This window comes from Myxine glutinosa, chromosome 4 (genome assembly GCF_964187855.1).
Source record: "Myxine glutinosa chromosome 4, kmMyxGlut1.1, whole genome shotgun sequence".
In the NCBI taxonomy this organism is placed as follows: Eukaryota; Metazoa; Chordata; class Myxini; order Myxiniformes; family Myxinidae; genus Myxine; species Myxine glutinosa.
Genome location: NC_136264.1, coordinates 96,906,515 through 96,920,867, shown reverse-complemented (window position 1 = coordinate 96,920,867; position 14,353 = coordinate 96,906,515). Strand labels below are relative to the sequence as shown.

Genomic DNA, 14,353 nt, shown 5'->3' with positions numbered 1-14,353 from the left:
TTTTAATTAGTTTTACTTTTTCTCTTGGTCATATAATTTTGAAGACATGCATGTCATGATATAGGAAATGTTTGTTCTGTTGAACGGAATAAATGTTGTTTATTTGTGTGGGTGTGTATTTTTGTGTATTTTGGATATATTTTCACGACTAATTCCAGTTAACATCCTGCAAAATTTGCTCGTTTGCTGGCCGAGTCGAAATTGCGTTGAGTTCCTATGGCATGCGCCATTAAAAGCGCTGTGTAATGGTTGAGCTCCCTTTATTTCGTTTTGGTCATGCGGATGAGCAGACAAAGTGACGAATGCTGCGGCTGGAGCAGTAGAAGCGATGTTTTTAATTGAAACGATGTAATGAGTAATTAAAAGTGGGAGGGGGCAACACCACGCATACCTCTTTTAAGGTGTGTATAAACCCTGGAATAAACGTGGGAGGGGGCAACACCACGCATACCTCTTTTAAGGTGTGTATAAACCCTGGAATATTTCAGCAATCAATACAATGCTGAAACTATGTAAGTTAAGATAATGAGTAATTTAATGAGTAATTTAATGAGTAATTTCATGAGTAATTTCATGAGTAATTTCATGAGTAATTTAATGAGTAATTTAATGAGTAATTTAATGAGTAATTTAATGAGTAATTTAATGAGTAATTTAATGAGTAATTTAATAAGTAATTTAATGAGTAATTTAATGAGTAATTTAATGAGTAATTTAATGAGTAATTTAATGAGTAATTTAATGAGTAATTTAATGAGTAATTTAATGAGTAATCTAATGAGGAATTTAATGAGGAATTAAAAGTGGGAGGGGGCAACACCACGCATACCTCTTTTAAGGTGTGTATAAACCCTGGAATAAACGTGGGAGGGGGCAACACCACGCATACCTCTTTTAAGGTGTGTATAAACCCTGGAATATTTCAGCAATCGATACGATGCTGAAATGATGTAATTTACTGTGTAAGATGGTCGACCTTGGGTTTGTTTGGGTTTTGTTGTTTATTTTTGTGGGTGTGTATTTTTGTGTATTTTGGATATATTTTCACGACTAATTCCAGTTAACATCCTGCAAAATTTGCTCGTTTTCTGGCCGAGTCGAAATTGCGTTGAGTTCCTATGGCATGCGCCATTAAAAGCGCTGTGTAATGGTTGAGCTCCCTTTATTTCGTTTTGGTCACGCGGATGAGCAGACAAAATGACGAATGCTGCGGCTGGAGCAGTGGAAGCGATTTTTTAATTGTTCAATGATTATTCGATATTGTTATGACTTATTGTCAATAGGTATACTAAGTGGCCATGAGGTAGCCTGTTGCTATGTACAGTTTTATTCTATTGTTGATTATACCACATAGCTGTGGTGATAAAGGAAATGTTCGTTTTAAATAGATGATTATGATAGGACCATGACTATAAAATCATGATGATTATTATGAATGATATCATAGGGTTCAAATGCAGAATGATTGCATGAACTTGGGAAAGAACTTTCAAGCCCTATGGGATAAATTGGGTGTTACAAGCGATGGAGTTTCAAAATTTAGCATGATTGAAGGAATTTTACACTTATTTCAGGAGTTTTACGAAATTTATATTGGCAAGAGATTTTGGGTACTATTAAAAGGAAAAAAAAATGATGAGATATTTTTCCCAATGAACTTTAATATCTGCCATCCATTTTGGCTGTCTCACGAATGAAGGATGAGTTGCCTTTAGTGGTTGCAAAGAAAATTTGTGGAGACCAGGCAAAATGGGGAAATATGTAAGATATGACCCAAGGACAGGACGGTGATTCATCAATTGACATGAGGTATGAACCAGAGGTGACGACCGATGAGATTCGATCTCAGTCAATGGATGGACCTGTCCTGACATCATTGGGGAAAGGGCTTATGCAAGGAGTCATCCAAAATGATTAATTTGATTTATTGATGAATATTGATGAATTAATTGAAATTGAATAATTGATTGAATTGTTGATTGATTGAATCTAATTGATTGAATTTAATTGAATAAATTTAATTGGATAAATTGAATTGAATAAATTAAATTGAATATATTGATCGTTTGATTGATGAAAATGCGGTCTCAAGAAAGAAGCTTTAATATCTTTGTGAGATATTATCAATGTGAAGACAACCTTGGAAAATTGAGCAAGGTGGTGAGTTTATATATAGATATATATGTGCGGTTACCATTGTATGATTTCCCCTTCAACAGAGCGGACACCTGAGGATTCACCCATTTCATACTGACCCTCTGGCTCATCTGCAAATACTGATCTGTGAGATTGGATTGTGCAAAAGCCACAGGTGAGGGAGATTCTCTGGAAATCACCGTTTGAACAGGTGGAGAGATCCTTCCTGGAGGTACGAGTGAAGCTTTAGAGGAACAAACTACAACACATCCAACGCTACTTTGATAAAAGGCAGAATGGGAAATGGAGCCTGCAAGAATACTCAAGGACAACCAGAGATTCCACAAAAAAGGTACTTGTACACATCATATGTACGACCGTTATGGTGCCGAAGCTATAAGGCGGGTCGAGAATTGGTATTTGTGGACAAAGGGACATGATGAGGAGTTTCCAAGAGATGGTACATTTGAGCGAAGTCGATTGGAAAGATTGGAACAAAGATTGAAAGCCAGGAAGAGACAGAATCTAACGGTAGACTGGCTTGCATTCCATCTTTGGGATGGTGAATCCAGCCAACGGGAACAGCAAGAACGGATAACGGATCTAGAACTTAAAATAAAAAGGATACAGGATACAGTGGAGGAGACAAATGCACAACTGCCCTCGAAATTAGGAATGAAAGGGACAGTTGTCCCATCTGATTTCCAGTTGTCTCCCCAAAAAGGACGGTACAGAGAATTTTTTCGTGTTTCAGGAGATAACGAGAGATTGCAGTGGCAACTCAGGGATGTAGAGATGCAGCCCAGCAATACAAGTGCACAGGTGCACAGACCAGGCAACGACAGAAACCGGTGTTTCAAGTGTGGACGGATGGGACATTGGAAAAGAGGATGTCCGTATACCAAAAGGAAGACAAGTTCATAGGGTAAACCAAGATCAAGGGTACCAGGGCTGACCGATACCTCAGACAATGATTAGGCCTTCATTGCGACAAATCCCAAATGACGATTGGCCTCAACAAATTAGATTACTGGACAAACATGAATAACTGTCGATGATTCTTGGGTCTGAAAAGTTTTCGGAGCAAGAATTATTCATTTTTCTTTTGCTTGTAAGCAAATTGATAATTAATTGATCAAATGCCGAAATTGGATCTTTTATGTTGGGCACAAAATTTTAAATTTACAAAGTTTGGAACAATTGCTTTGCAATTTTTTGGCAAACCAAGTGACAAGAGTCACATCATGATCAGGTGGGAATTTCCGACTATTGTTCCACACGATTGATAGGTCAGTGGTCGACTGACATACAAATGGGTGGGTCGTCAAATTTGGATAAATTATTGTGGGAACTGAAAGGGTAATGTCAATGTGACGTCATAGGGGTTTTCTAAGAATAAACTTTTTGGTCCATTTGTGTATTAGCGCTTATAAAATTGAAGGACAAATTTTGAGAAATTGAAATAAAGTTGACACCCATCCGGATCTGTAAATAAGGGTTCCAACGCAAACAAATACGCATAATGCATGTGTGTGTGGGTATTTTGTGTGTCAATGTTAGTGTTTTTGTGTATCAATCTTACAAGATTGTTGACACCGACAGTGTGCCTTGTCTGAAAAAATAGATAGTTCCTTGGGGATGGGATCGCATATCGAGAGAATTCGTAAAATAAAAAAAATAGAAATATAATTTGGTTATGAAAATTATCACTTTTGTCAAGGGAAATGGAGAATAAAGATTTGATTTGCTGAGTTATGAGCAGCTATTCATTAATAGTAAAAATTGGGAGTAATCTTCGGATTCCATTGTGATCGAATTTATATGAGAATCAAAGCTATTTATGGATATGAGCTTCATAAAAATGTGGGAGTACAAAATTAGCCAAATTTTGGAGAGGTCTTACACTGACTTCCCAGAGTACTCTGCTCATGGATTTTTATATATATAAACTTGAATTTTATCAGCATATAAATTGTGCTGTATGTATGGATGTGTTTTAGGCATAGATGATATGGGAAAATAGTAAAGAAAATTTTGCTGGTTTGAACTATTATGAGTTTTTCAGTTCTGGAGTTCAAACAAAGTCACTGGTTAACAGATGAGAAAGGATAGTAAATAAATTATTCGATGCTGGGTAAATTAAGTACGATATTACTAAGACTTATGAGAGCTATTGTTCTTCCTTACAGCAGCGGAAAATTATTGGAAAAAATTAGATCCAACATCATGAATCTATAAAAGAATGTGATAGGGATAATATCCTCAATTTGTACTAATTATTTGATTGTGGGTAAAGGAATTAATTTATCATAGTGGATTGTTAACAGCAGCCTGAAAATGTCCTGAGAGTGCATCCATGTAATCAGAAATCCCAGATTTGTTTTTACAAACAACATTTTGGTAGAGGTCTTGTGTGGACGAGCACTTCCTTGGTAGATAAAGAACGGTACTGCATGCTGGCAGCCACTTTTGCGGTCAACTAGGCCAAACAAATTGAGAGGAAATTGTAGTTAAATACGTAAGTTACACATGGCTATTTGTAAAAAGGAAATTTGTTGAGATGGGAAACATTTTTCGAAGGTTTATTAAAGTGTTATAATATGACATGTGGCAAGGCAAACTATTGGATGGGAAAATTAGATCTGGCTGTAGAATAAATTTATTGACCCCTTGAAGTTAATTCTTCAAATCATTGTTTCACTGGCATTTTTTTTGTTCAAATTGGAAATAGTTTGGTAGAGCTTTGGTTAAAACCTTTGGTTGCGGTATCTTGGAACGAAATGATAAACCATAGGAGATTGATAAGAATAGAAACAAATATGGACCCAAAATAGAAAGTTGGATTCATGCCTCTCATTGCAAGCAAGCACATGGGGCTAAGGTGGACGATCCCACAGAAAATGAGGCTGCACCTAGCAGCCCAGCAGAACATTCAGTGGCAGATAAATGATAGTCGTGATTTACAGTCATTTGAATTACATTTTAACACCCCTTGCATTGATAAACATTACATTTTCAACATGTGATATTCCTACTTGGGATAGTGACATTTATTTGCCTACATGACATACAATTACCTGCTGATATTAATACAACATGAGTGAAAAATGTATCACAACTACACTCATGATCAGGGGATTGAGTTCAACCCCGGGAGATAGGGGGATCAGGGTAAGACAAATAATCTGATTTATGTTACATATTAAGGGATTTTCTTTATTTACCTTTTAGGAAGCTTGTTAGTTTGGTATATAATGTTGAATGTCATCAACATATAATTATGTCATAGGTATGAATATATACAAGGAGTAGCAGACTTGTTTGTTGGTTTAGTAGTTATATTGGCAATTGTTTTAGTGGTGGCTTGCTTGAAAGCCTTAGTGACGGTGTGTTTGAATAAGGTAACCAACAACACGATGATAACGCATGAAGTGACAAATGAGGAAAGAAATGTGGAACCAGAAAAGGAAGACTTTTATGGCGACATAATTACTGAGATTAAAAGATTAAATCAAGTGATGTTGCAAATGAATACAGTAGAATTAAGATAATGACATAACGACAATGTTATGAGTTGTGTCAATTACATATCAGTGAACTCATATCACCACGAGTGACACACTGTTAGGGAAAGAAAAAAAAAAAGGGGGAAAAGAAAAAGTGGAGAGGAATTATGGTAATAATACATTATGCTTATTTTGTTGGTTTGGGAAAATTGTTGTTGGGAATTAGGTATTCCCGTTTGTGATTGTAATCATATACAATTTATTTTCTTAGAGTAGTGCTAAAATACCTGCATGAGTTAATTTTTGAACTATATTAACCTGAAAGCAATTGTGGATGCTATTCTTAGTTTAGTAATAAAATACATACCTGATTGAATATTATTTGTGTGACGCATATAAATGAATATAACTTTTTGTGTTAAGGAAAAACAACAAATTGTTGAATGTGAAACTGTCGGAAGATAGACATGATTACGCTGATTTCATGGTAAGATGTACCCTATCTGATTCAGTGTGTGCGGAAAGCAGATTCAGATGTGACTGAGCATAAGGATAAGACGAGATCACATTTTGAAGGGAGTGCTAACGGAATTGGGAAGAAGTTCGAGAAAGAAAATTTGTGGCTAAAAATGAAGTTAATCATGGCATACACCCTCTTTCTCAAAGAATGATGAAGACATTCTCCCGTGTAACTTGGAGATGAATGCTTACCTTCACCAAGGAAATTTATGTGACCATTTGCCTGGATCACACTGCAACATATGAAAGAAAGGCGATCACTTACCCTTGTTCGAAGGCTTCGAACATTCATCACATCAGAAGTTGCAGGACAACGACATTTTACCCGCAACCTCTGTGAAATGCGGGGACATATGTTATTACTTCACCAACTTCCGGGGAGCCAGCATGGAGCTGCAAACCAATGGCTGTGCCTTTTCACAACAGCTGTGCGCGATTCTGCGGGCCACTCCTGGTATGGACCATGGATGACCTGAACACCATGGTCCCAACATCATTGTGGATGCATCCGGCATCCCTGTTCCACATCTTGCTGGCCAATCAACGTCACACCAATACTTGCTGCCCACTCACAATGAGGGAGGAGGCAAGTCGACTACAACTGGGTGAAGGCCTTGTTCAGGAATTACAATGGTTTACAGCAAAAAGTGGCAAGAATGCTACAAGGAGAGCAGGGTCAGTCTATGACTCCGCAATGTTACCACAACAGCGAAATCCTACACGAAGTAGTGCAGGAGCTATGAAGACATTAGGAGAAAATGTTTCATACCTGGATTCAAACACAAGTGATCAGCCCTTCCTTTCAAACAAAGTCAACATTTGTGTGGAGGCAAACGTTTTTGCCAGATGGTGCAGATGCTTTACAAAACTTGAAAATGAAGTGAAATTGTTGTATCTTGGTGATGGTGAAGTGTTGTTTTGAAAATATATTTGTGATGCAAATGCAATAGATTGAACAATATGGAAGGAGTCAATGACCAACGAAATGTTTTGTGATTCTTGCAGGATGACGGTGTATGCCTAAGGGAATTTGATTACCAAAGTTATGATTATTTACTTATACTTGTATTGATGTTTACTTGTAGTGATTGATTGTTTACTTATATTGATGTTTAGATTAATGGTTAATATAAACAAAAACAAAAAGATGAGGGAATTGTGGAAATGTAACTCATTGATTGAGAATGGTAACTCATTGATTAGGGCTGGTAACGAAGCAGATAGACGATTTCGTAAATGAAGTCAGGAATGTGCACGAACATGGTAATCTCTTGTCCACCTGGTCACAGCCCCAGGCTGGAGCACCCCCCTATTGTTTGGTAAATGGAACTCGCAGCAGGAGGGGAGGGAGCTGGTGCCAGTGAGACGAGCTGAGTAAGCAGCGGAGAAGGGATTACGATTTCAGCGGACAGAGGATTAAATGAAGTGTGCCGATATAAACAGGAGGGACTTTGAGCCAAGAGAGCACTCATCCTCAGAAGCCCTGCACGACGGAATGAACGCGTACCACGAGTTCGGCGCTGCAGCCGAACAAGAAGGACTATGCGGATAGAGTTAACCTGGTCCATTGAGTTAAACGATATTATTTGGTAATGGAATGAAGTGAATAACCAGTTAATAATAAAGTCATGACCTTTTGTAAAACCTGTTTCCGACCATTGGCGTCTTGAGTCTCACTCACCACTTCCACTACACATCGACTAGGCATATTTGTGGAATATCTAAAATGAGTCAACGTTTGAGTTAAATTGCACCACGATGTAACCCGTAGACAATATGAAAATGGCGGCCGACTTCTGAGTGTGACATCACGGTTAAGCATGAATAAGAGGATTTTCGAATCCCACAAGAGGTTTATTACGCTGCATATTTGTCGTATCATCGACCCAAAGACCTCACGGTCCTTCATTTTGGTATGAGGGTGTCTTCTGATACCTCAGGGGGATGGATGCCCCTGCCTTGCATAATCCCAGGTCACCAGTGGGAAAGGTGTAGTACCTGTCAGCCCCCCTTACAAGGGTAACGGTCTGCAGCTAGGCGGTTTAAATGGCAGATGGCTTTGCACATCTGGTGTATGAAAGTCCAGCCGACTCCAGCAGCACAGGCGGCAGAGGGTGAATTCCCAACGGCCAGCAGAGAGACGGAGAGGAGTGGCGACCCCTCCCCCCCCCCCCCCCCCCCCCATCTATACCACACATTTACCCGTGCGTACCAGCCATAGAAAGGCAATATGATATCATCATAAATCGCAAATCAGAGAAGGCACATCATATCTATTTTGGAGAAAATCAAGGGATAGATGAGCGTTGAGGTGGTCTGACCGTTTGAATTCCCCTTTAATCCCGAGCGGATGTCATCCCCTTTTCAGTATCTCTCTCATAATAACATGTATATGTGTACACACACACACACACACACACACACACACACACACACACACACACACACACACACACACACACACACACACACACACACACACACACACACACACACACACACACACACACACACACACACACACACACACACACACACGAGATTGGGGTGATTGGGATTATAATTAAAAGTAAAAAGTGCATCCAACCAAGAAAGTAGCTAGATCTACTCTGCTGAAGTTGTAATAGGCAAGCAAGAGCAGATCCGGTTTCAGGCATCGTTTCACCCGCTACCCAGAGGGCTTACTCAAGCCACCAGACAAGACTGTATATGTATAAAAAAGTTAAAATTATATCTGGTCTCTCCACAACGTCTCCTCTTCCTCTTTGTCATCATCACTCTCAGAATTGAGACACCAGACTCTCTCGACCTACACAACTCGTGTCTACCCATTGGTCGACCTACACGACCTGTGTCTACCTCTGTCAAACGACACTCCTTGTCTCCACCCTATGCTACGCGTCTCCCCCATCCCTCTGTGACCCACGTCACGTCTCTCCCCCTCGACAGACTCACAACCTATGCCACCCGACTCTTCTCCTCTCTCAACATACATGACCCCTCCTCTCTAACTAACCCCTCTCCCCTCCCCTCGCTTTCTCCCCCTCTCTATTTACCTACCATCCATCTTTCCCACTCTCCGCCTCCTCCCCTGCCCTCGGCTAATCCTACACACTCTGAATCCACACTTCTCCCAACTCCGCGCCCACCACCCATCCCGTGTTGACTCTCAACCCCTCCTGCCCTCTCTCCCACCTGCCATCACATGCTCTCTTCAAACCCCTCCCGGGTCCTCAGCCCCTCCTCCCATCACTCCCTCTGTGTCTCTTGACCCCCCACCCCCTCCCACCATTTCTCAACACCTCTCTCCTGACTTCTCCCCCTTTTCTCTACCACCATTTCTCTCGACCACACCCCCAACCATCTCTCCCGAACCCCTCCCCATCCCTTTTGACTACCCACGGCCCTCCTGCCATCTCTCAACGACCGCACACCAGCCCTCCGCCATCTCTCGATCTCCATCCCTCTTGTCTTCCTCCCACCCTCTCACCATCTTTCAACCCCCAACCCAAACCCCCGTCATCTCTCTTGAACCCCCTCCATCCCCGTCACCTTTCTCCACACCTCCCCCCCCCCCCCCCCATTCCTCCCACCATCTCTCTCGACCCCTCCAGCCCCTTTGCCACCATCTCTCGACTCCCGGATCTACCACCGTCACCGTCTCTGTCTCTCTCTCTGCCTCTATCGACTCAACATCTCTCACTCTCTCGACAATGCGATATCTCTCACTCTCTCGACTCCACGTCTCACCTCTCTCGACTCCACGTCACACCTCTCGACTCCACGTCACACCTCTCTCGACTCCACGTCACACCTCTCTCGACCACGTCACAGTCTCTCGACTCCACGTCACACAGTCTCTCGACTCCACGTCACACAGTCTCTCGACTCCACGTCACTCAATCTCTCGACTCCACGTCACTCAATCTCTCGACTCCACGTCACTCTCTCTCGACTCCACGTCACTCTCTAGACTCCACGTCACTCTCGACTCCACGTCACTCTCTCTCGACACCACGTCACTCACTCTCGACTCCACGTCACAGTCTCGACTCCACGTCACAGTCTCGACTCCACGTCACAGTCTCGACTCCACGTCACAGTCTCGCCTCCACGTCACAGTCTCTCGAATCCACGTCACAGTCTCTCGAATCCACGTCACACAGTCTCTCGAATCAACGTCACTCAATCTCACGACTCCACGTCACTCAATCTCTCGACTCCACGTCACTCAATCTCTCGACTCCACGTCACTCAATCTCTCGACTCCACGTCACTCAATCTCTCGACTCCACGTCACTCTCTCTCGACTCCACGTCACTCTCTCTCGACTCCACGTCACTCTCTCGACTCCACGTCACTCTCGACTCCACGTCACTCTCGACTCCACGTCACTCTCTCTCGACACCACGTCACTCACTCTCGACTCCACGTCACAGTCTCGACTCCACGTCACAGTCTCGACTCCACGTCACAGTCTCGCCTCCACGTCACAGTCTCGACTACACGTCACAGTCTCTCGAATCCACGTCACACAGTCTCTCGAATCAACGTCACTCAGTCTCTCGACTCCACGTCACTCAATCTCTCGACTCCACGTCACTCAATCTCTGGACTCCACGTCACTCAATCTCTCGACTCCACGTCACTCAATCTCTCGACTCCACGTCACTCAATCTCTCGACTCCACGTCACTCAATCTCTCGACTCCACGTCACTCAATCTCTCGACTCCACGTCACTCAATCTCTCGACTCCACGTCACTCAATCTCTCGACTCCACGTCACTCAATCTCTCGACTCCACGTCACTCAATCTCTCGACTCCACGTCACTCAATCTCTCGACTCCACGTCACTCAATCTCTCGACTCCACGTCACTCAATCTCTCGACTCCACGTCACTCAATCTCTCGACTCCACGTCACTCAATCTCTCGACTCCACGTCACTCAATCTCTCGACTCCACGTCACTCAATCTCTCGACTCCACGTCACTCAATCTCTCGACTCCACGTCACTCAATCTCTCGACTCCACGTCACTCAATCTCTCGACTCCACGTCACTCAATCTCTCGACTCCACGTCACTCAATCTCTCGACTCCACGTCACTCAATCTCTCGACTCCACGTCACTCAATCTCTCGACTCCACGTCACTCAATCTCTCGACTCCACGTCACTCAATCTCTCGACTCCACGTCACTCACTCTCGCGACCACGTCTCTCTCTCGACTCATCTCACTCTCGACTCCACGTCTCTCATGACTCCACGTCTCTCGTGACACAACGTCTCTCCCTCTCGACTCAACATCTCACACCCTCGACTCAACGTCTCACACACCCTCGACTCAACGTCTCACACACCCTCGACTCAACGTCTCACACACCCTCGACAACGTCTCACACACCCTCGACTCCGTCACACCTCTCGACTCCGTCACACCTCTCGACTCCGTCACACCTCTCGACTCCGTCACACCTCTCGACTCCGTCACACCTCTCGACTCCACGTCACACCTCTCGGCTCCACGTCACACCTCTCGGCTCCACGTCACACCTCTCGGCTCCACGTCACAGCTCTCGGCTCCACGTCACACCTCTCGGCTCCACGTCACACCTCTCGACTCCACGTCACACCTCTCGACTCCACGTCACACCTCTCGACTCCACGTCACACCTCTCGACTCCACGTCACACTCTCGACTCCACGTCTCACACTCTCGACTCCACGCTACACACTCTCCACTCCAAGTCGCTCACTCGACTCCACGTCACTCACTCGACTCCACGTCACTCACTCGACTCCACGTCCCTCACTCTCTCGACTCCACGTCACTCTCGACAACTCCATATCTCACACTCTCTCGACTCCACATCACTCTCTCGCCAACTCCATATCTCTCACTCTCTCGACTCCATGTCACTCTCTCGACAACTCCACATCTCTCACTCTCTCGACTCCACGTCACTCTCTCGACTCCACGTCACACACTCTCGACTCCACGTCTCACACTCTCGACTCCACGCTACACACTCTCTCCACTCCAAGTCGCTCACTCGACTCCACCTCACTCACTCTCTCGACTCCATATCTCTCACTCTCTCGACTCCACGTCAATCTCTCGACAACTCCATATCTCTCACTCTCTCGACTCCACGTCACTCTCGACAACTCCATATCTCACACTCTCTCGACTCCACATCACTCTCTCGACAACTCCATATCTCTCACTCTCTCGACTCCACGTCACTCTCTCGACTCCACGTCACACACTCTCGACTCCACATCTCTCTCTCGACTCCACGTCTCACTTTCTCGACTCATCTCACCCTCTCGACCCATCCACCCTCTCGACTCATCTCACCCTCTCGACTCATCTCATCCACTCAACTCATCTCACCATCTCTCGATTCCACATCTCTCTATCTCTCGACTCCACGTCGCTCACTCGACTTATCTCACGCTCTCGACTCATCTCACTCTCTCACGACTCATCTTACTCTCTCACGACTCATCTCACTCCCTCGACTTATCTCTCTCTCACAACTCATCTCACTCTCTCGCGACTTATCTCACCCTCTCTCGATTCCACGTCTCTCTATCTCTCGACTCCACATCGCTCACTCGACTTATCACTCTCTCTCGACTCATCTCTCTCGACTCATATCTCATCTCTCTCGACTCATCCCATCTCTCTCGACTCATCCCACATCTCACTCTCTCTCGACTCATCTGTCTCCCTCTCGACTTATCTCACTCTCTCGACTCATCTCTCTCCACTCATCTCATCCTCTCTCCACTCATCTCTTTCTCGACTAATCACTCTCTCTCTCGACTCATCTCACTTTCTCGACTCATCTCACTCTCTCTCGACTCATCTCTCTCTCCCCTCCGCATCTCGCTCATTCGACTCCACATCTATCTCTCGACGCCACGTCGCTCACTCGACTCATCTCACTCTCTCCCGACTCCACGTCTATCTCTCTCTCGACTCCACATCTCACTATATTGATTCCACGTCTCTCGCTCGACTCCACGTCTCACTCTCGACTCCACGTCTCTCTCGACTCCACGTCTCTCTCGACTCCACGTCTCACTCTATCTCGACTTATCTCACTATCTCGACTCATCTCTCTATCTCGACTCCTCACTCTATCTCGACTCATCTCACTCTATCTCGACTCATCTCACTCTCAAATCCACGTCTCACTTTCTCGACCCATCTCACCCTCTCGACTCATCTCATCCACTCAACTCATCTCACCCTCTCTCGATTCCACATCTCTCTATCGTCTCCACGTCGCTCACGCGACTCCACGTCACTCACTCGACTTATCACTCTCTCTCGACTCATCTCTCTCGACTCCACGTCTCGCTCATTCGACTCCACATCTATCTCTCGACGCCACGTCGCTCACTCGACTCCACATCTCACTCTCTCAATTCCACGTCTCTCTATCTCTCTTGCAATCATAACATTTAAGATTTTCAATGATGTACTTTACCTGCAGCCACCAACGCCGATTTGGATGAAAAATATTAATAACTTGAGAATAACGGGAAAACGCAAGGATAAAGAGAAAAAGTAACGGCAGCAAAGCGGATGATAGGCAAGTATGAGAAATGCAACCAAGCGGCGGCAGTCGTGAGGGAAGCGAAGCAAACGGGGACAAGGAGAATATGAGAAAGGAAGTAAAAATAAACGATCGGGATTTTTTTGGGGCTGAAAGAAAAGAATAGAAAAGCGAGAAAAGCGCCGCCACGCCCGGCACGTCTCCGAGATCGTGTTGACCGGAGGCGTGTCTGCAACTCCGATTCATTCGTCATTCACACCTAACATATGCGGTTTTGTGTGTTTATGCTTCACTCTCGTGTACGTCCTTCTTTCACTGTTGTTCTGCCGTCCGTCAACAGTCGCCACATTGTGGAGCACGAAGAAGACGTATGACGTGAAGCTGTTCTTTCAATTTGCGTGTCTCAATCTCAACGTTAAAACTTATGATCGAATGATGGGGCATTGTACTTGTACGTTTGAACTTGTAGCATTGCCTCGTCAATTCATCGCGATTTTCCTGATTTGAATTTTTTTTTTAAACCTTTAAGGTTCATATAGAGTGTGGTAGATCTAAGAAAATGCAAAAAAAAAATTTTTTTTATCTGCAACAGCGAAGTACTCTGTCAAGGCCCCGGCAT

The 14,353-nt window shown here is 44.1% G+C and overlaps 1 protein-coding gene across 2 annotated transcripts in view; it reads right to left on the bottom strand.

Moving 5' to 3' along the window:
* The window catches only part of LOC137425027 (guanine nucleotide-binding protein G(i) subunit alpha-1), a 232,545-nt gene extending 218,552 nt beyond the window's left edge, over nucleotides 1-13,993 (bottom strand). Inside the window, exon 1 of one of the 2 annotated variants that reach the window (XM_068113031.1) lies at nucleotides 13,666-13,993. The gene's annotated coding sequence lies outside the window, so the exon portion shown is untranslated. The remainder of the gene's footprint in view (nucleotides 1-13,665) is intronic. The other variant, XM_068113030.1, reaches the window with a different exon arrangement.
* Nucleotides 13,994-14,353: the final 360 nt, after the last annotated feature.